The sequence below is a fragment of the Canis lupus genome, chromosome X (assembly GCF_011100685.1).
Source record: "Canis lupus familiaris isolate Mischka breed German Shepherd chromosome X, alternate assembly UU_Cfam_GSD_1.0, whole genome shotgun sequence".
Lineage (NCBI taxonomy): Eukaryota > Metazoa > Chordata > Mammalia > Carnivora > Canidae > Canis > Canis lupus.
The window spans coordinates 119,638,319-119,660,508 of NC_049260.1; the positions used below are offsets into that span (position 1 = coordinate 119,638,319).

General features: G+C 38.8%; 1 long non-coding RNA gene across 3 annotated transcripts in view; it reads left to right on the forward strand.

The window, feature by feature from the left end:
* Nucleotides 1-22,190, forward strand: part of LOC102154180 — a 268,196-nt gene that overhangs the window by 43,341 nt on the left and 202,665 nt on the right. Inside the window, exons 2-4 of one of the 3 annotated variants that reach the window (XR_005386521.1) lie at nt 7,199-7,387; nt 7,580-7,746; nt 7,858-8,039. The exons of 1 other annotated variant lie outside the window; for it this stretch is intronic. This is a non-coding gene — a long non-coding RNA (uncharacterized LOC102154180). Of the gene's footprint in view, nt 1-7,198; nt 7,388-7,579; nt 7,747-7,857; nt 8,040-22,190 lie in introns of those variants that run through there. One more of the 3 variants, XR_005386524.1, reaches the window with a different exon arrangement.

Genomic DNA, 22,190 nt, shown 5'->3' on the forward strand with positions numbered 1-22,190 from the left:
CTTTACGTTCTGTCTCCCTTTCTGATATTTCCCACACATTTCTTCTCCCTTCCCTTATATTCCCTTTCACTATTATTTATATTCCCCAAATGAATGAGAACATATAATGTTTGTCCTTCACCGACTGACTTACTTCACTCAGCATAATACCCTCCAGTTCCATCCACGTTGAAGCAAATGGTGGGTATTTGTCATTTCTAATAGCTGAGTAATATTCCATTGTATACATAAACCACATCTTCTTTATCCACTCATCTTTCGTTGGACACCAAGGCTCCTTCCACAGTTTGGCTATCGTGGCCATTGCTGCTATAAACATCGGGGTGCAGGTGTCCCGGCGTTTCATTGCATCTGTATCATTGGGGTAAATCCCCAGCAGTGCAATTGCTGGGTCGTAGGGCAGGTATATTTTTAACTGTTTGAGGAACCTCCACATAGTTTTCCAGAGTGGCTGCACCAGTTCACATTCCCACCAACAGTGTAAGAGGGTTCCCTTTTCTCCGCATCCTCTCCAACATTTGTAAACTCAAAATGGATGAAAGATCTAAATGTGAGACAAGATTCCATCAAAATCCTAGAGAAGAACACAGGCAACACCCTTTTTGAACTCGGCCATAGTAACTTCTTGCAAGATACATCCACGAAGGCAAAAGAAACAAAAGCAAAAATGAACTATTGGGACTTCATCAAGATAAGAAGCTTTTGCACAGCAAAGGATACAGTCAACAAAACTCAAAGACAACCTACAGAATGGGAGAAGATATTTGCAAATGACATATCAGATAAAGGGCTAGTTTCCAAGATCTATAAAGAACTTATTAAACTCAACACCAAAGAAACAAACAATCCAATCATGAAATGGGCAAAAGACATGAACAGAAATCTCACAGAGGAAGACATAGACATGGCCAATATGCATATGAGAAAATGCTCTGCATCACTTGCCATCAGGGAAATACAAATCAAAACCACAATGAGATACCACCTCACACCAGTGAGAATGGGGAAAATTAACAAGGCAGGAAGCAAATTGCCTTCCATAATGTGGATGGGCCTCATCTACTCAGTTGAAAACCTTAAGATCAAAGACTAGGGTTTCCCAAAGAAGAAATTTGGCCTCAAAACTATCACTTAGAAACCTTTCCTGAGTTTCCATCCTGCCTTGCCTGCCCTGCAGATTTTGGACTCAAGACCACAACATCAGTTCTTACCTGAATATCTAGCCCATCAGCCTCCTACAATTATATGAGCAAGTTCCTTAAAATCTCTGTCCTCCCATCTCTTTCTTATATACATACATATATATATATACATATATATATATAGTATGTGTATATATATTTATAAATACATATATGTGCATATTCTATATGTATGTGTATATACATATTGATGTCTGCATCTATATCTGTATATATAGCCATCCTTTGGTTCTGGTTCTCTGGGGGACCCTGACTGAAACAGACACTGTGAAGATGGCAGCATCACTTAGAGCAGAGATACTTGGAGAATGATGGAGGGCTTTGAGTGAGTTGTCATTATGAGTTCTTTTCCTGAAGTTGTCTGTCTATCACACAGAGTCTCTATTATGTTCACTAAGTGAGCATCTATTGTGCCGTAGAGGTTGGCTGGTACAATGTCTATCAACTCAGGTCCCTGAGAAGTCAATACAGAACCTGAGTGGATGGCCCTCACTTTTTTTTGTCAAAGAAGTTTTATTTTCCCAAGGAGAACACTGAAGTCTGGGCATCTTCCACCAGGGGATCTGACTACAGAGAGCCTCCAGCTCTGTTAGGTTGATAATGGGATTACAAGGGACTTCCAAGGATCCTCTTATTCAGACTTAATAGACTTTATAATGCTGTATAAAATTTGCACTTATTTGGTCTAGCTCCTCACCGTACAGATGGGGAGTGTGAGCCTGAGAGAGGAGGAACCTTTTCCCCAGGCCACACAGCAAGTTGGTGGCACAGCCCAGCCTAGCATTTAGATCTCCAGACAATAACTAAGGAAGAGAAGAAAGAAGAAGGCAAGAGAAAGGCTATTTGATAAAAAGAAGTCTGGATTCCCATTGTGCTTTTTCTATGGGCCATTTGGTGAGTAATTGCCCCAAAGTTAGGAAGCAACCTATTTTTCACAGCTGGATAGAAAAAAGGAAAATAGAAGAGTCTGGAAAGTAAAGTGAAATAAAACAGAAAACATATTTATAAGGGCCTTCACTGCTAAATCACGAAATTGAAGATGATCAGTATAAATGGGTTTCATTGAAGACCAAATTGGCTTTCCCCTGGGCTTATCTAACGGAAAGAAAGCTACTGCACTCAGTGCAAGTACCTTACCACACTGGCCCAAAGAATGTTTGCCCTTGTTGAAATAAAGGTATACTTTGATTGCTACAGGGTCAGAGCTCCCTATTTCTCCCCAAATTTGCTCAGGAATTTGTTTATCTTCCATGAACATACTAAATCTAATGGATCAATGAAAATGACATACGTATTCATTTGTTCTAACTTGACTCCGATGGCTTCATCCATTAAACTTTCAATGAAGTTGTAATTCTTTTAAAAAAACATCAGTTAAGAAAAAAACATGCCAGTGATTCATAATCGCTTTGGAACGCATCAGGATGAATCAGTACAGGTGACTGTCTTTTCTTTGCCTTGTGTCACTGCTTTGTGCCTGTGTTTTCCATTTAGGATTTATTAGTGTAAATCCCTCTTGTACATCATTGAAAGTGTTAGGATTTATATGGCAGAATATAGTCTGCATTAGTCCTTCCAGGAGAGTGGGTGACCTAATAGGGTTTCCTACCCTGAATTTCTACTGTTCTTTGTAGAAATACGTTTCGTAATGAGCTTGCACACGTGGGAAAGCAGTGTTCTAATGGCATCTATTATTGCCAATACAGGATGCTTTACTGCACTTTCTGTGGAGTCCCTGGGCTCCTTACTGAAATGCACCCTCATGGCAAAGCCTCTTTCATGGCTAGGAGGAGGATATTAACCTCTCTTCTGCCCCTTCTCTGTTTGGAGTACAATGCAGCTTTGATAAGCTCCTTCAAGAGCCTTTCGTTTACACCCTCTCATAGATCTGCAGACGGTATCTGCAAAAGAAGCACATTGGAATCTTGGCCAAAAGGAACCAGAGGGGTGGGGAATGTACTCACCAGTTCTTTCCTTTGGTGGCTTTCCTTCTAATTTGCTCCTTTGATGTAGTGAAACCTGCTCCAGATTGCTTCTGTAATCTCTGTATTCTCCCCTTTTCTTTCTTTTCTCTTCTTTTTTTTTAAGATTTTATTTATTTATTCATGAGAGACACACACAGAGAGAGGCAGAGACACAGGCAGAGGGAGAAGCAGGCTCCATGCAGGGAGCCCGACATGGGACTCTATCCTGGGACTCCAGGATCACGCCCTGAGCTGAAGTCGGCGCTAAACCGCTGAGCCACTCGGGCTGCCCTCTTTTATCTTCTTTTAGTCTCCTTCTCTCCCTTCTCATAGACCAACTGTTGGGACAATTGAGTGACTTTCATCCATTCATTCAAACATTTACTAAGTCCTACTTTGTGCAAAACACTGTGCAATGTTCTGAGTTTCTCAAGGTACTCTTTTCTGGTGGTGGTGTTCCTTTTTAAATTATAAAAGCAATACATATTTACAGTAAAAATGCAAACACCACAGAAGGGTATAAAATGAAATGAAGAGTGCCTTCAAGGTCCTACTCTCACTCCTTTGGCATGATCATCAGCAATAATTTCTTATTTATCCTTTCAGAACTTTTCTATGCGTATATGTATGGTGTATGCATTTGTTCATATGTATATGCACAGATATATATGTACACATTCATGCTTTTTTCAGGAAACATTGATTGGAGCTTGTTAAAAACAGTTTTGTAAATCCACTTCCTTGTACACCTTGGTATGCTTTCCATGTCAGCATGTTCCTTTCCTGCTGATTCCCTTTAAGATGCATGGTTGAACTATAACTTTATAACACTTAAGTCAGCAAGTGTTTCCTGGCTAGCCAATCATACTGAACAGCCTGAGCCTTTCTGTAAGCCCGCAATTCTCTCAGGGCAAGCCACGACAGCTGCTCCCTAGGTATATGCTGCATCCGGGCTCTGTGCAAGAGAGTGGTGTGGAGTTCTCTCTCACTGGAGCAGCACTTTCTTACCAGCTAAACCATTGGAAGGATCTCGGGTGGGAAGTAGCACTTCCTGCTTAGAATGCACACTGAAAAGGGATTCCCACGTTATGAACCTTCACAGTCCTCCTGTGCGATACTGTTATAAGACCTCAGGCTGAATCGGCCACTGTTGGGCATTTTTGCTTAGTGTATTCCAGCTCCACTTCAGTTACAGGCATAGGCTTGCAGTTTCTACTTTGACCCCAAGACCAATATACAAGAGAGAAGCAGTCTTTTATTTTATTTTCCAGATCAGAGTCCTCCAGTTTGCCTATCAGTGCTACCCACCTTCGGTGTTGCCTCTTTGAATTCAGATTTATCTGGATGAGGCATGTAAGAGAAGGTACATGACAGCTAGGAGAGGATTTCTGTTCTGGACTCCTCCTTGTGGTGGTCTCCAAACCCAGTTCTCCAACTGTTTTCCTCTCATGCTTTGGGGATTTAGAATCCAAGTGTGGTCATGACCCAAGCACTGAATTGAACATTTCTACATTCCTTGGAGTCCAAAAGAAAGGCCGTTCCAGATGTCAGGTAAATGCCTTTTATTTCTTCACTATCTGGTAGAAATTAAATGGTAGGATGAGTGTTTATTTATACCTATTTTCAGGTTTTTATTTTTATTTTATTCCCAGCACTGGGAAAATGAACCTGAAAATCCAGAAAGGGAAAAACCAAACCAATAGCCATTGCCCTAGAATTGTAGGACTTTGTCAATAATAAATGTCTAGATGGCGTGTTTATTTCAGTTCTCATCCAATTCAGTTCCACAAATATTTGTTGACTGCCTGCTGTGAAAAAGATAAAGAATGGATAAGACGTGACTCTTGCCCTACAGGACTTCACCATCTAACAGGGAAGTCAACATGTACACTGTTAATTGTCATATACAGAAGACAATAATAAAAGTGTATAGAGAAGTTTAAACAAGGTGCTATGGGAGTACTGGAGGAATGGAAAGTTTAAGGAGGGAATCTGGAAAGATTATGTTTGGAAGAAGAAGCTTTTGAGCTTGGTCTTAAGGATTGATGAGACTATCACAGGAAGACATTGAGGTGAAAGATAGTTTAGGCTGAGGAGCCATATACCCCACAGGTGTGGTAGCCCAGGAAATGGCGATTGGTCTGGTAGGCTAGAGAGCAGTCTGAAATAAAAACTGGGAAGGTGAGCCTGACCCAGTTTATGATGAGCCTTGATGCTAGGCCAAGGGTTTGGACTTGTTCTGTCAACTAAAGAAGTCTTGGGTTACTACCCCTCCCTCAATCATAAAGGAATCTTTTCCCTCTTATCACAGCCTCTGGGTCTCTTTGTGCAGATACCTTCCAGTTACAGTCATATGTATTTGATGAAGATTCTTGAAATGAGAAATAGTTGACTTTAGAAAACACACCACATGGGATTGATTTAAACAGCTCCAATATATCAATAATGCATTTAATTTATTTTTCCCCAGTAGTATATGTAACTACATGTACTTTGATTATATTGACTAAGACTACAATCCATGTTGACATAACCCAAGAATGGTTATTCTTGATCTGGGTGGTGTTATGTTTGAAATTTATCCTTTGCTGTCATTGGTTCCACTCACTTTGCGCGTATACCAAACCAATTCTAGCTATTTCATCAGGTTTTTCTTTTACTAGCTCTATTTATTGTCTTTCTATGGTATTCCTATAAGAATGTCAGATTAAATTATATCATATGCTTCTCTCTCTAAGATATGTTCACTTTGCTTCATCCTCTTTTACCGTTCAGCTCTCCATCCTATCACAAACAGGAATTAGCTTCGTTTGGCATGATTTGTGTTTGAAGAATCCATATTGACTACTGTTTATCACTTCGGTTTCCCCTAGGTACTCATAAATGACTGCCTTAATAATTGTCCTCACAGCTTACCAGATATTGAAATTAAATTTATGAGTTTAATTCCCTGAGTTCCCTGGGGATTTTTTTTAAAAGAAAAATGGAACAAGGCAGTTTCATGACTCACAGCAACTCTAACATAATAAACCAGTGTGATAAAGAAAAACATTTTGCAGGGAAACAAATTTTGGTCTTAGCCCTCCAAATGATTATTATAAAAATTAACAAATAATACGATTTTTTTGAAATAGTAAAACATCCTGTGTCCTTTAAAATTATTTATTTATTGCACTCACACATATTTTTAAGGACTATAACAGATGCCTAGAAAATGTTAATCCACTAGTTTATAGTCCTTACTTTGTGCTGGCAACTGGAAATTTGGTCTTTTTATATTCAAATTGTTGCACACTTGAAAAATAGCCCAATAATGGCACGTTTTAAAAGGTTATTTTGTAAGTACTGTTGGTCGGACATATGCTAAAGTACTGTTTCAGGTTGCTAAGGCAACATGCTTGCCACAATTGTGGTTAACTATTTACAACTTAACAATGATGCACTGACCTGAGTCTTACCTTCACTGAATATAGTGCAGGTGCACTTTATGTAGGCTGTGCTGTAGGTAGACCATAGCTATAGCTACCTCTTAACCTTTGTGAATGATGCAAGGGATTGATGCACATTTGAGAGCAAAAAGTCAGATGCCTTGAAGAGGATGGATATATAGAACATGGAACAACACCAAGAGCTTTCGTGGGGTGTAGTAGATTTCTCTAGTTGCCCAGCCAAGACTCTGCCTGCTGCTGAAACCAGGGATATGTGGAATGACTAGTTTACATCAGTCATGGCAGAGAAGTAATCAGTTTTCTTTGACTGAATCAGTTTGGACCCAGGGAATGAACAACATGTATGGTCTCTTTTCTTACTGTTCCATTGGATGGTGTTTAAGACATCTTTTCCTTTCAGAAGGCAGTACAAGCCCCATTGGAGGCTTGGCTTAGAGGCAAATGATATTTAAAAACACTTTTGTTGTGCAGTCCTTTTCATTAGGTATGGTGGATAATCTGAAAGATATATCAGCTTCAGTGCCTGTCATGACTATAATGCATAAGTTTGTGACTTGTTTGTGTGAATGTTTTTATTTCAAAGACTGTCATCCAGGGCCCTGCAGCAACTGAACAAGGAGAAGATACCCTGTTGTGTCATCCTGATCTGAGATAATACATAGGATGAAAGCACATGGTTAAGTTATCTACCAACCTGGCAGGAATGGATTCCAGATATGGAACACCATGGCCTCACTCTTTGCCAGTATACTCCTGGAAGGGCAAGCCTATGGTGAGCTCCTTAGACTTTGTTAGTGGGTGAAAGCCTTGGGTTTCAGGAGAAAGTATTTGGATGGCATTTTAAGAAGCCTTTTCATTTTCAGTAGAGTAGAAAAGTCTGCCTCTGAGCCTGTGGTACGATCTTTTCTCTAGATGAACACAATGACTGTCTCACATTTTTTCTGATATTTATTCTGCAAATCAGCTGCATGAGCCCCTGCCACTTTCCTGAATAAGCTTCCAGGCATTACCTGCATGCTGTGTTCCTGTGGAGGGATGGCAGTAATCTCTGCTAAGATAAACTGGAGCTTCTGTGGATAAAGCGTAAATGCAGTGAAGTGTGTGTGGCTGTAAGATTTAATGCCTCTACAGGTAATTTTTTTGGAAGGGGGATCTGGCATTTAATCAAATCCAGAGTCATTATGTAAATTTAATCACCTTGCAACACACTAGTAATTTTATTATCTCCTTTTCATTTGACAGTGCTTAGGTACAAGTTGAGCTTGGAATTCCAGAGGTAGAACACTGCTGATTGGAGGCATATGAAGGAAAATGTACTGTGGAAATGAGATAAAACTTTTATTCTTGCTATTGATTGTCATCTATGTATGTGTACAGGTGTCCAACAAAAGGTTTCTAGAATAAAGTGCATCTGTTTAAGGTTCTCTACCTTTCTTAAAGCTCCAGTGAATTGTGAAGAGCATGCTTTGAATGGACTATGTTAAATCTATTCCTGCCAGAAGGAAAACTGACCTTTGCACTGAATGAGATGTGGTTCAGATTCTTCCTAATACAGGGGTCTCCTTTACCTTGTATAGCCCATTTGGCTTGGTCCGTGGTTACTAGAATGATGTCTGATACTGGATTATTTGTGCCATAAGGTCTATTTAAAATCAAAGATAGTATTTCCTCTTATCAACACCAGTTTTGATAGATATTTAAAAGTTGCAAGGGGATTGATGATCCTGGATAGACAAATTATCCACTGCAACATCACTGTTTTTTACTATGAGGCCGAGGAAGAAAAAACCTGGTCAAGTTGGATGTCCCAAAAGGTACCTGGGCTTTTTTTTTTTTTTTTTTGTACCTGGGCTTTTTCACTCAGTGATTCACACTAATGACCATGTCTTAATGAAAGTCATAAAGTCAAATACTTTATCTGTCATCTATGGCATGAAACCGGAAAGGAGGCAAGAGGAAAGATATGCTAATGTGTTCAACTGACCTTGCTAAGGCAGAAGAAATGGCATTTTGGATATTTTTCTTTCTTCCACTTCTGTATTTTACTTTCCCTATTTTCTCTTACTCTGAGTCTGAAAGAAACTTAAGAATATCCCTTCTTGGGCAGCCCTGGTGGCTCAGCGGTTTAGCGCCTGCCTTCGGCCCAGGGTGTGATCCTGGAAACCCTGGATCGAGTCCCATGTTGGGCTCCCTGCATGGAGCCTGCTTCTCCCTCTGCCTGTGTCTCTGCCTCTCTCTCTTTGTGTCTCTCGTGAATAAATAAATAAAAATTAAAAAAAAAGAATATCCCTTCTCCTTCAAAGACTCCATGAGCTCCCCCATCCATACATTGGAACATGGAGGCCCCTGACCAGCCAGGAAGTCTTTCCTTCTTTAATCACCTGATGTTTCTCCTGCTGTATCTTGCAAGCATGGAAGCCTCGAGCTTGAGAAAATGCCCCTAATTTGGGCCCAATTCAAATTACCAGGTTTCCCATACCTACAGTGCTACTTACTCCAGCAAAAACTTTTTTTCTTTCTAAAAACCCTTACTAACTCCACGAATCATAACATGGCCTCATAATGGGAAATCAAAATGGTGTAATCTTGGATTAAGATTGAAGTGCCTTACTATCCAGTTTCTTATCTAACTTAATATTTATTCTCTGTTTACTATTGATGTCTCAGTCTTCTCATCCTAAAATGTGGATAAAAATCACTACCTTCCAGGGCACCTGGGTGGCTCAGTGGTTGAGCATCTGCCTTCAGCTAAGGTTGTGATCCTGGGATCCTGGGACTGAATCCCACATCAGGCTCCCTGCATGGAGCCTGCTTCTCCCTCTGCCTCTGTCTATGCCTCTCTCTGCGTGTCTCTCATGAATAAATAATTAAAATCTTCAAAAAAAATCACTACCTCCTCTAAGAGTTGGTATAAGGATTCAGTGAGACACTGGATGTGGAAGCAGCTAGTGGCCTAGAGCACATTCTCAGTGAAAGCAAGTTGAACCAGATTGATTTTCATGGTTAGGGGGATAAAGTGTTGATTTTTAAGAGTTCTTTATATATATTAGATACAAGTCCTTTGTCAAAGTTGTGATTTGAAAATATTTTCTCCCGGTCTGTAGCTTGTCTTTTTATTCTCTCCAAAATGTCTTTCACAGAGCAAAACTTAAAGTTTTATGAAATCCAAATTTGTCAACTTTTTAAAAATAGATCATGCTTTTGGTATTATATCTAAGAACTCCACCTAAAGATTTTCTCATATTTTTTTTCCTAAAAATTTTATAGTTTTATGTTTACATGTGGATCAGTTATCCACCTTGTGTTAACTTTTGTATTAGGTGTGAGATTTAGGTCAAGGTTAAATTGTTTGTATATGAGTATAAAGTTGTTTTAGTACCATTTGTTGAAAATTTTATCTTTTCTCCATTGAATTGCTTTTGTACCTTTTTCAAAAATCAATTGACATATTTATGTGAGTCTATTTCTGGTCTCTGTTCTATTTCACTGATCTGTGGTTCCTTCCCTTTGCTAATACCATACTGTCTTGATTAGTACAGACTTTTAGTAAGTCTTTTTTTTTTTTAGCAAGTCCTTAAGTTTTTACTTAACTTCTAGTTAGTTAATATGCAGTGTAATATTAGTTTCAGGTATACAATATAGTGATTCAGCACTTCCATACATCATCCCGTGCTCATCAATATAAGTATACTCCTTAATCCCCATCATCTATTTTACCCATCCTCCCCACCAACCTCCCCTCTTTTTTAAAAAAGATTTTATTTATTTATTCATCACACACACACACACACACACACACAGAGGCAGAAGCAGGCTCCATGCAGGGAGCCCAACATGGGACTCAATCCCGGGTCTCCAGGATCATGCCCTGGGCTGAAGGCAGGTGCTAAACCGCTGAGCCACCCAGGGATCCCCCCCAACCTCCCCTCTTAACCACTGGTTTGTTATCTATGGTTGAGTCTGTTTCTTGGTTTGCTTCTCTCTCTCTTTTTTTTCCCCTTTGCTAATTTGTTTTGTTTCCTAAATTCCACATACGAGGGAAATTATATGGTATTTGTCTTTCTCTAACTTATTTCACTTAGCATAATACACTCCATTTCCATTCATGTTGTTGCAAATGGCAAGATTTTATTCTTCTTGATAGCTGAGTAATATTCCATTGTGTATTTCTATATATCACATCTTCTTTATCCACTTAACAGTCGATGGACATTTAGGCTCTTTTTGTTATTTGGCTATTATTGATAATACCGCTATAATCATTGGGGTGCATGTGTCCCTTCAAATCTGTATTTTTGTATCCTTTGGGTAAATACCTAGTAGTGCAATTGCTGTATTGTAAGATAGTTCTATTTTTAACTTTTTGAGGAGCCTCCATACTGTTTTCCAGGGTGGCTGCACCAGTTTGCATTCCCACCAACAGTGTAAGAGGGTTCCCCTTTTTCCACATCCTTGTCAACACCTGTGGTTTCTTGCATTGTTGATTCTAGTCATTCTGACAGTTGTGGGGTAGTATTTCATTGTGGTTTTGATTTGTATTTCTTTGATGATGAGTGATGTTGAGCATCTTTTCAAGTGTGTTAGCCAACTATATATCTTCTTTCGAAAAATGTCAATTCATGTGTTCTTCCCACTTTTTAATTGGATTATTTGTTTTTTTGGCTATTGAGTTTGTTAAGTTCTTATAGATTTTGGATACTAACCTTTTACCAGGTATGTCATTTGCAAATATCATCTCCCATTCCTTATGTTGCCTTTTAGTTTTGTTGATTGTTTCCTTTGTTGTGCATAAGCTTTTTTTTTAAGTAGGCTCCATGCCCAACATGAGGCTTGAACTCACAACCCTGAGATCAAGACCTGAGATCAAAAGTTGGATGCTCTATTGACTGAGCCACCCAGGCGCCCCTGTGTAGAAGCTTTTTATTTTGACAAAGTCCCAATAGTTTATTTCAGATTTATAGTAAATCTTAAAATCAGTAGTGTTATTCCTCCAACTGTATTCTTTTTTTAAAAAAAAATTGTTTTAGCTCTTTTTGTTCCTTTGCTTTTCAAATAAATTTTACAATTCATTTCCCTGAAAACTAAAAAGAAATTCTGTTGGGATATTGATTGGACTTGCATTACATCTATGGATTAGTTTGGGAAGAATTGACATTTGTACTATGTTGTTTCTTTCAACCCATAAACACATTATATCTCTGTATATTTAGATCTTTCCCTTTATTTTTTTAAATCTACATATTTTTTTCAAATTTTGAAAAAGATTTTATTTATTTATTTAGAGAGAGCATGAGCAAGAGGAAGAGCAGAGGGAGAGGGAGAGAGAGCATCCTAAGCAGACTCTGTGCTGAGCATGGAGCCTGACATGAGACTCAATCTCATGACCCTGAGACCATGACCTGAACTGAAATCAAGAGTTGGGTGCTCAACTGACTGAGCCACCCAGGTGCCCCAAAAATATGTTTTTTTTTTACTCTGCTTTCTTTTTTTTTTATGATAGGCACACAGTGAGAGAGAGAGAGAGAGAGAGAGGCAGAGACACAGGCAGAGGGAGAAGCAGGCTCCATGCACCGGGAGCCCAACGTGGGATTCGATCCCGGGTCTCCAGGATCGCGCCCTGGGCCAAAGGCAGGCGCTAAACCGCTGCGCCACCCAGGGATCCCCTTTACTCTGCTTTCTGGGCAAAAAATGCTTTATTTATTTTTTTAACTAGGGTCCATGCCCAATGTGGAACCCAGCATGGGGCTTTTAAACTCACAACCTTGAGATCAAGAGTTGGATGCATAACTGACTGAGCCACCCAGGTGCCCCCTAGATCTTTTTGGATCTTTGTTTTCTTTCATCACTGTTTTATGGTTTTCATCATACAAAATCTGTAGATATTTTGTTAGATTTACACCTTAGTATTCCATTTTATCTGAGCTACTATAATGTTGTATATGTATATGTATATAAAAATATGTATATGTATACATAAAAATACATTTAATATATACTTATATGTTAAGCATATGTATTTAGTTTCCAGTGGTACGTTGGGAGTACATAGAAATATGACCAATTTTTCTTTTTTAAAAATTATTTATTTATTTATTCATGAGAGACACACAGAGAGAGGCAGAGGGAGAAGCAGGCTCCCTGCAGGGAGCCTGATGCGGGACTTGATCCCAGAACCCTGAGATCATGACCTGAGCCAAAGGCAGACATTCAACCACTGAGCCACCCAGGCACCCCAGAAATATGACCGATTTTTCTATGTTGACTTTGTATCCTACCACTTTAGTAAACTCAGTTATGTTGTTTAAGTTTTTTTGGTAGGTTCCTTGGGATTTTATGTGTAGGAAGTTATGTTGCCTGCAAATAGAATTTTATTTCTTTCCAATATTTAGGCCTTTTGTTTATCTTTCTCGCCTTATTGCATTTGCTAACGCTCCAGTATGATGTTGAATTGGTGGTGAGAGAAGATGTTTTGCATTGTTCCCAGTCTTAGGGAGAAAACATTTAGTCTTTTGCCATTAAGTATGTTGTTATCTTAGGTTTTTTTTGGAGACACTCTTTATCAGGTTGAGGAAATTTCCTTTTATTCCTACTTGCTGAGAATTTTTATCAATTTATGTTGATTTTTCTCAAATGCTTTTTCTGCATCGATTAATATAATCATGTAGTTATTCTTTTGTAGGCTGGTAATAGTGTAGATTACATTGATTGATTTTTTTTACATTTTTTTTAAATTGGAGTTCAGTTTGCCAACATATAGCATAACATCCAGTGCTCATCCCATCAAGTGCCCCCCTCAGTGCCCGTCACCCAGTCACCCCCACCCCTTGCCCCCCTCCCTTTCTACCACCCCTTGTTAGTTTCCCAGAGTTAGGAATCTCTCATGTTCTGTCTCCCTTTCTGATATTTCCCACTTATTTTTCTCCTTCCCCCTTTATTCCCTTTCACCAAATGAATGAGACCATATAATGTTTGTCCTTCTCCAATTGACTTACTTCACTCAGCATAATACCCTCCAGTTCCATCCACGTCCAAGCAAATGCTGGGTATCTGTCGTTTCTAATGGCTGAGTAATATTCCATTGTATACATAGACCACATCTTCTTTATCCATTCATCTTTCGATGGACACCGAGGCTCCTTCCACAGTTTGGCTATTGTGGACATTGCTGCTATAAACATTGGGATACAGGTATCCCAGCGTTTCACTGCATCTGTATCTTTGGGGTAAATCCCCAGCAGTGCAATTGCTGGGTCATAGGGCAGATCTATTTTTAACTCTTTGAGGAACCTTCACGCAGTTTTCCAGAGTGACTGCACCAGTTCACATTTCCACCAACAGTGCAAGAGGGTTCCCCTTTCTCCACATTCTCTCCAATATTGAGCCAACCTTGTAATAATCCATGATAAACCCCACTTGATTGTACTATATTATTTCTTTATATATTGCTGGATTTTATATAATATTTGTTAAGGATTTCTGTGTCCATACTCATGAGGGATATTTGTCTATAGTTTACATTTTTGGAATTGGTTTTGTCTGATTTTGGTATCAGTGTTAGGTTTGCCATTTTCTATAAATTGGGAAACATCTCCTTTTCTATTTTTTGGAAGAGATTGTATAGAACTGGTATTATTTCTGCTTTAAATTTTGTATAGAATTTGCTAGCAAAATAATCTAGGCCTGAATATTTCTTTTTCGGAAGGTTTCAACTAAAATCATATTTATTTAATGATTGTGATTGTAGGACTGTTCAGTTCATCTATTTCATCTTGGAGGAGTTTTGGTAGTTTGTGATATTTAAGGACTCATTGCCTTTTGTTCTTTACAATATCCCTATGAAGTAGGCAAGACAGGTAGTCTTAACTCACTGCTCAGAGCAGTTCATAGTACATAGCAGAAAATAAGTCAATATTAGTAGGATGAATTTGTTAAATAAACTCCACTTTTCAAATGTGCAAACTAAGGTTCAGAGTGGTGAAACAACTTGTTGAAAATTATTTAGCTCATAAGTGGTAATGCTGGAACTCAAATCCAAAATCTAAAATAGCTTTTGAAGAAGAAGGGAATGTGAGAAGGGAGCTAATCTGGCATCTGTTTTGTGCCAGACACTGCTGGATGCTTTCATATAACTTGACTCATTTAAATTCTGACAGTTATCCTGTGATAAAGGTGTTTCCATCTCCATTTTAAAGTTGAGGGATGTAAGGTTCTGTATTAGGGTCCTAACAGGAAACATATGATATGCTCAAAGTAGGGTAGTTTGAGGAAGGTTTAGTAAAGGGACTATTTACAAGGTATAGGCAGGTTGTGGGGAAACCACAGGGGCTAATGAAACCCTGGGGCTAGTACAATAGGTCTGTTACCCCCCTCCCCCCACCCAGGCCCAAAGGATGAAGGAAAGGAGTGTCTAGAAAGAGGACATCTAGGAGGAGAGATCTCTAGAGCAGGTAGCACTGAAATGAGCAGTGGTCTTTGGTCAAAGTAAATAGCCAACTCCCCATAGGGAGGAAGCCAAGAGGAAGCTGCATGCTTCTTATCTTTGATCACTCTCAAGAGTTCTTTTTGGCCAAACCCAATCAATCAGAAGCCAGCGACCAGTAAAGCCTATTGATATAATTCATACCAGACAATTTCCTGGTGAAGAAGGCAAGATAGTGTATCTAGAGGACAAAGATGTACAGTAACTTGTCCAAGGTCACATGGCAGCCTGGTAAGAGGCAGGTTTAGGATTCCAATTCCATAGTTCCAGTTCTTGACACTGAACTTGTCCATCTTTCCCCCAGGAGATTAACTTTTAGGGCCACTGTCAAAAAGGGCCTGTGATGGGGCACTGGGGTGGCTCAGTCAGTTAATTGTCTGCCTTTGGCTCAGGTCATGATCCCAGGTCCTGGCGAGCCCTGCATCAGGTACCCTGCTCCGCAGGGAGTTTGCTTCTCTCTCTCTCCCTCTGCTGTTCCCTCTGCCTGTGCCCACTCTGGCTCTGTCAAACAAATAAAATCTTAAGAAAAAAAAAGAAAGGGCCTGTGATAAATCTCCCAATATGTATATGTTCTCATTTTATTTTTGTTTTTTGTCCTGCAGTGGCCCTATGCTGGAGTATTAATGCCCTATTATTGCCATTTGAAATTCTTGATAATTTTATCTTTGAATCTGTACTTTGTAAGTGAAGGCCAGTGGGACAATGGAACATGCACTGGGGGCTTGGAGCCTTGATTCACATACAGTTCCACCTCCCACTACCTCTGCATATCTTCAGGATGGGTTCTTGATTGCCAGTTCCTTGATTCCTAATACTCTGAGCACCTTTTATCTTTCCCCATCCAAGTCCATCCATTCCCAGCAGGAGCCTAGAGGTGGGGAGGATCAAAGCCAAGTGTACATTTTCTGCCATCTTTCAGGGTAGGGCATGACAATAACCATCCTTGCATATACCAGGCACATTCAGTGAGCAACTCAGTAGTGGTGGCCTCTTACCCATCCCTGAGCCAGGTACCTAGTGCATCTTTGTGGAGAGGTTGTAATACCCTTAAGAGGTGCCTATGTAGGGGATCCCTGGGTGGCGCAGCAGTTTGGCGCCTGCCTTTGGCCCAGGGCGCGATCCTGGAGACCCGGGATCGAATCCCACATCGGGCTCCCGGGGCATGGAGCCTGCTTCTCCCTCTGCCTGTGTCTCTGCCTCTCTCTCTCTCTGTAACTATCATAAATAAATAAAAATTTTAAAAAATTAAAAAAAAAGAGGTGCCTATGTACTTTTGGTTGGGGTAGCAGGCTCACAGAAAGGGAGATGCCTATCTCAATTTCCCTGCCCTCTGATAAAGCATAGCATGTCAGTCCAGCAGGTGATGGAAGGGGGGACCCAACAGTTGTTAAGCCCCACCCCATGACTTGTGCCATGTATATGCACAAGTCATGGGATGGAGTTCCATGTTGCCCTTAGTGGTCTATGCCTGCCCCATAAGAATCCCTGTGTCCTGGAAAGTATCCTTTGGGCTTATTCCATATCCGGGTAGCTGTCTCTTCCTCATTCCAACTTTACAAATCTGACTTATGCCACTTTTCTGGCCAACTCAAGGCACCTTCCAGGGATAAGGAATGAAATACAAATTGTGTAATTTTGTTAACTCTGTATACAAGTTAGGTCTGATATTTTTACTTAAAACTGAAATTGCACAAAAAAGATGAACAGTAAAATATATGTTAATAATTTAAAATTCTAGTTTTTCTTGACTTAGAATGACACTGAATTGCAAATAGAAAATACCAGGATAAACTGAATGAGAGACCACAGAAAGAAGGAAAAAATCTTTATGTTTTAGTACCTTTAATAACACATTTTTCCTGCTTTTTGAACAAGGCATTCCACATATTCATTTTGCATTGGGCCCTACAAGTTATGTATCTGGTCTTGCCTGGGTGAATATTTAAAGCATATGGGTGCATCCAACTTAATTAATTTTGGGTAGAGAGCTCTTAATTATCTGTATTTTTAAAGACACCTCCAAGAATCTGCCATAGAAACAAATTACAAATAAGCAAGGAAGGAAAGCTAGAATAAACCCTATGGTACTAGATTAAAGTCAGAGATATCGATATAAAAATTCATATAAACATATCTATACATATATAAATATATGTACATATAAAGATAGATATAGAAATAAACATCAATATGTGTATATATATGGACTATTTTACTTTATGTGTTTCCTAGCTCTGTCCACTGACATGTCCTGGAAGCAGCAACATTCAAGGAGAATTGAGCTCACCTAGAATCACATTTTGTTTTCCAAATGCCATTCCCAAATAAAAAGAACTAAGTCTACTAATAATCTTGGAGGGCAAGATATAGCTTCAAAGTATTACCCCCCAAATATTTATTAATTACTATGGTGGTTTTAGCATGTGTCCACAAATTTTTTGTTTCTCCTCCCTTCTGGAGGTGAAGATTAATTCCCCTCCATTGAATGTGGGCTGGACTTACTAATTCAGTTCTAACAAAGTATGGAAAGGGAAATATAATAGTTTTACCATTTACTATTTATATTTTCTAGTTAATATGTAAGTAAATTGAAAGAAAAATATGGGGTGCCTGGGTGGCTCAGTCAGTTAAGCATCTACCTTGGGCCCAGGTCATGATCCCAGGATCCCAGAATTGAGCCCTGCATTGGGTTCTCTGCTTAGTGGGGAGTCTGCTTCTCCCTTTCCCTCTGCCTTTCCTCCTGCTCATGCTCTTTCTCTCTCTCTCTGAAATAAATTTTTTAAAATCCTGAAAAAAAGAAAGTAAAAAAAGAAAAAACATGCCATTCAAATATTTTTAAAAAGTGGTAATGGCTATATTATCATTTAAAGTAGACTTCAGAATGAAAAAATGATTCCTCCACTGTCCTGCCTTTTCTGGTTTTAATTGAGATTTTATATAATTCCAAGTTATCTTTTCTCTTAGATTGTCAGTTATACTTCTTTTAAAGTTTTTGGTAGTTGTCCTAGACTTTTCAGTATACATTTTTAACTAAGAGTCCATCTTCAAATAACACTACACACTTTACTTGTAGTATAGGTGCCTTATAACAGAGTGCTATCAAATCTTCTCTCCTATCACTTGTGACCTTGTGATTTATTTCATTTATCTATATGCTACAATCAACCAATATATTATTACTATTGTTACTTAAATAGTTATCTTTTATATCAATTAAAAATTAGAAAAATAAAAGATTTTAATTTGCTTTCCTCTATCCCTTCTCTGACACTCTTCCTTTTTTGTATGTCTGAGTTTCTGACCTGTATTATTTTCCTTCCCCCTGAAGAACTTTTTATATTTTGGGTAAGGCAAGTCTGTTTTTATTTCCCTCAGTTTTTGTTTTTCTGAGAAAGAGTTTCTCTTTCAATTCTGAAGAGTAATTTTGCTGGATATAGAATCTGGGTTGATGTTTTTTTTTCTTTGGATGCTTTGAATATTTCACTCTACTCCTTTTTGTGTGGTTTCTGACAAGAAGCCTGGTACAATTCTTATGCTTGTTCCTTTAAAAGGCATTCCTCCCTACTCTGTCTTCTTTAAAGATGTTTTCTTTGTCTTTGTCTCTACAGTTGGCTAGAGAAGGGTGGAGTGAGAGCAGTGCCCTCACCCAGATGGGATAAGGTGCTGGCAGTCTATTTCCCTGTAGAGTTATGGAGCTGCTTTAAGCATGTTTCACAATGATTCCTCTTTCTCTCCCCTTCCCAGAGTCACAAGAGGATCTTATTCAGATCTTTACTGTGGGAACTTGATGGATTACCTGAAATTTGGGGATGCTCTTGTGTATGCAGTCCTCAGAAGTTTCTTATTCTCACAGTGGTGCACAGTCAGCCTCCAGTGGTTTTTTAAAATGACCATTTTTGGTATTCCTACTAGTTTATGATTCCAAAAGCTTCTTTTCTAGGTAAGTAAATTGCAGTTGGATGTTCCTCATTCCCTAGATTTGGGATGGTGGTTTTCCCTGAAACCCAATTACTTTGATGGGTCCAAAAAAGCCACTGAATTTTCAGTTTGTCTGGTTCTTCTTGTATGTAAGAATGGGAGTGTTGACTTCCAAGGTCTTATCAGAGTGGAAAGCAGAAGACTGCTTCAAAATTTATATGAAAAGGTCTAAGTCCTAGAAGAACTAAACAATTTTTAAAAAGAAGAATAAAGTGGGAGGAATCAGTCTCAACTGATTATTCAAGACTTATTATATGGCTGCATTAATCAAGACAGTATGACAGAGGGGTAGACACATAGATCAGTGGAACAGAACAAAGAACTCTGAAATAGACCCACACAAATATGCCCAACTGATTTTTAACAAGTTGCAAAAGCAATTCAATGAAGGATAATTTTTTCAACAAATGATGTAGGAGTGATTGAACATACATAGGCAAAAAACCAAAACAAAACAAAACAGAAAACTCAAACAAACAAAAGAAAAACAAAACAAAACAAAACAAAAACCTGATCTAAATCTCACACTCTGTGCTGGCATAATTCTGAAATGGATCATGTAACTTTGCAAAATGTAAAAGTGTAAATCTTTCAGAAAACAAACATAGGAGAAAATCCTTTGGATCTAGGACTAAGCAAAGGTTTCTTTAACTTGGTCCATATAAGGAAAACGTTGATAAATTGGAACTCATCAAAAGTAAAAATAATTGCTCTATGAAAGACCTTGTTAAAGAAGATGAAAATACAAGTGATGAACTGGGAAAACTATTTGTAAATAATATTTCTGAAAATAAAGAACTCTCAAAAGCAACATACATTTCACTGAAGAGGATATGTAAATGACCGGTAGGTACATGAAAGGATATTCAATATCACTAGCCATACATATATACATCTATTCAAATAGCTAAAGTAAAAATATTGATAATACCAAATGCTAGCAAGGATGCAGGAAAACTGGATTTCTCATACATTGCTGATGGGAAAGTAAAATAGCACAGCCACTGTGGAGAAAGGTTTAATGGTTTCTTATAAAACTAAGCATAAATTTACCATACAACTCAGAAATCACACACCTGGGCATGTATTCCATAGAAACGAAAACTATCCATACAAAAACCATGAATGTTCATAACAGAGCTATTTGCAATAATCAAAAGCTGGAAAGAGCTCAAATGTTCTTTTGGTGAATGATAGGTAAACGATTAAACAAACTGGTATATCCATTCCATAGAATACTCCTCAGCAATGAAAAGAATGAACTACAGATACACACGACTTAGATAGATATGATGGGCATTGTGCCAAGTGAAGAAAGCCTGTCTCAAAAGGTCACATACTGATTGATTCTATTTATATAATCTCAAAAATGATAAAATTAAAGAGCTAGAAAACAGATTAATGGTGCCCAGGACTTAGAGATATTGGGAGGAGAGTTGTGACTATAGAGAGGCAGCATGAGGAAGACCATTGTGGTGGTGGAATTGTTCTGTTTCTGGATTGTGATGGTAGTTACAAGAATATACGCATGTACCATTGGGGGAAACTGAGTGAAGGATACACAAGACCTCTCTGCATTACATTTTCAAATTCATATGCATCTGTAATTATATCAACAAAATAGGTTTTAAAAAAATAGTAGGGTTACAGTGGAGAGACTGGAAAGATCTCTCTTTAACCAAGTGATCAAGGCTGACATCACCAGGATGTCATGTTGATATCATGTACCACCTGATACCATATGATGAGAAAAGCACTTCACCACTGTGCTATCCTTCCCCAAAATTACATAATCCCAATTTAATCATGAGAAAATATCAGATAAGCCCAATGGGGGGGGGGACATTTTACAAAGTAATCTTTAAAATTGTCAAGGTCGTGAAAAATAAGGAAATACTGAGAAATTGCCATAGGTTGGAGGTAACTAGGAAGTTATGATGACTAAGTGCAACATAGTATTCTGGATTCAATCCTGGAACAACAAAAAAAGGACATTAGTGGGAAAACTTGTGAAGCACATTATAAAAAATAACTGATCAGTGCTCTTCAAAGTGTCAAGATCATGAATACATGGGCTGATCAGCTGTCCTAGATTGGAGAAGGGATGTGATGACTAAATGCAATGTAGTATCCTGATCAGTTCCTGGAACAGAAAACAGACATTAGTGGAAAACTGGTGAAGTCCACATAAAATCCATAGTTTTATTAATGGTGTTGTACCAAGGTTAATTTCTTAGTTTTGATAACTGTACCATGGTTATGTAAGATTTTGACATTGCTGGATGTGTGACAGCTATCTCTTCAGTTTTTTCAACTTTTATATAACTTTAAAATTATTTAAAAATAAACTTAAAAAGTGACCTCCTCCCCACCCCGGAGATTCTAATGTGTAGCCAGAGCTGAGTACTGATGCTAACTAGTCCATTAGGTCCTGCCTCATGAGTTTCCACTGTGTTCTCCTACTCTGTCCTTCCCTTTCCTCGTCAAAATTGCTGTGTTCTGGAGGTATTTATTCTCAACTGGCTGCTGGCCTAAATAGGATGAGGCAAGAAAAATGTTTCTACCACTACCCTAGTAGGAAATTCATTCCAAAGTTACTAGCATGGGCGCTATCCTATCTGCTCTAACCTGGTCCATATATAGTAGGAATTTCCACCACGGAGGTTCAGTCCTTTGTGTAAAGTATCATCACATCGTCATTTTTCAAGTAGCACTATGGATGTTGGAACATGAATTCAATAAGAATTATGAGTCATGTGAATTGATGCATCAGGGCTTTTTCTGTAACACCACAAAACCATGGGCATCCGTGGATGAGAAAGCTAAATTTGCCTAGAGCCCCTCACAATCCATTTTAACTATCAAACCAGAGAAGGCCAGCCCTTGGTTGGAGGCAGGAGGTTTGCATGGTAGGTGGTTAGAGCCAGGTGCTTCAAGACCTTGAAAAGCAAGGACAGCCACAGAGGGTGATGCTCCAGTCTTAGAGATCTGCCTTAGGTAGAGATAGTCAACATCTTGGAGAGCAAACTCCTGTTGCTATGACAGCTTCCAAGAGCACACTCAGTTCATCAGAGCCTGAGGCTTATTCAGTTGGCTCCACCCTCTTCCTGGAGTGCTG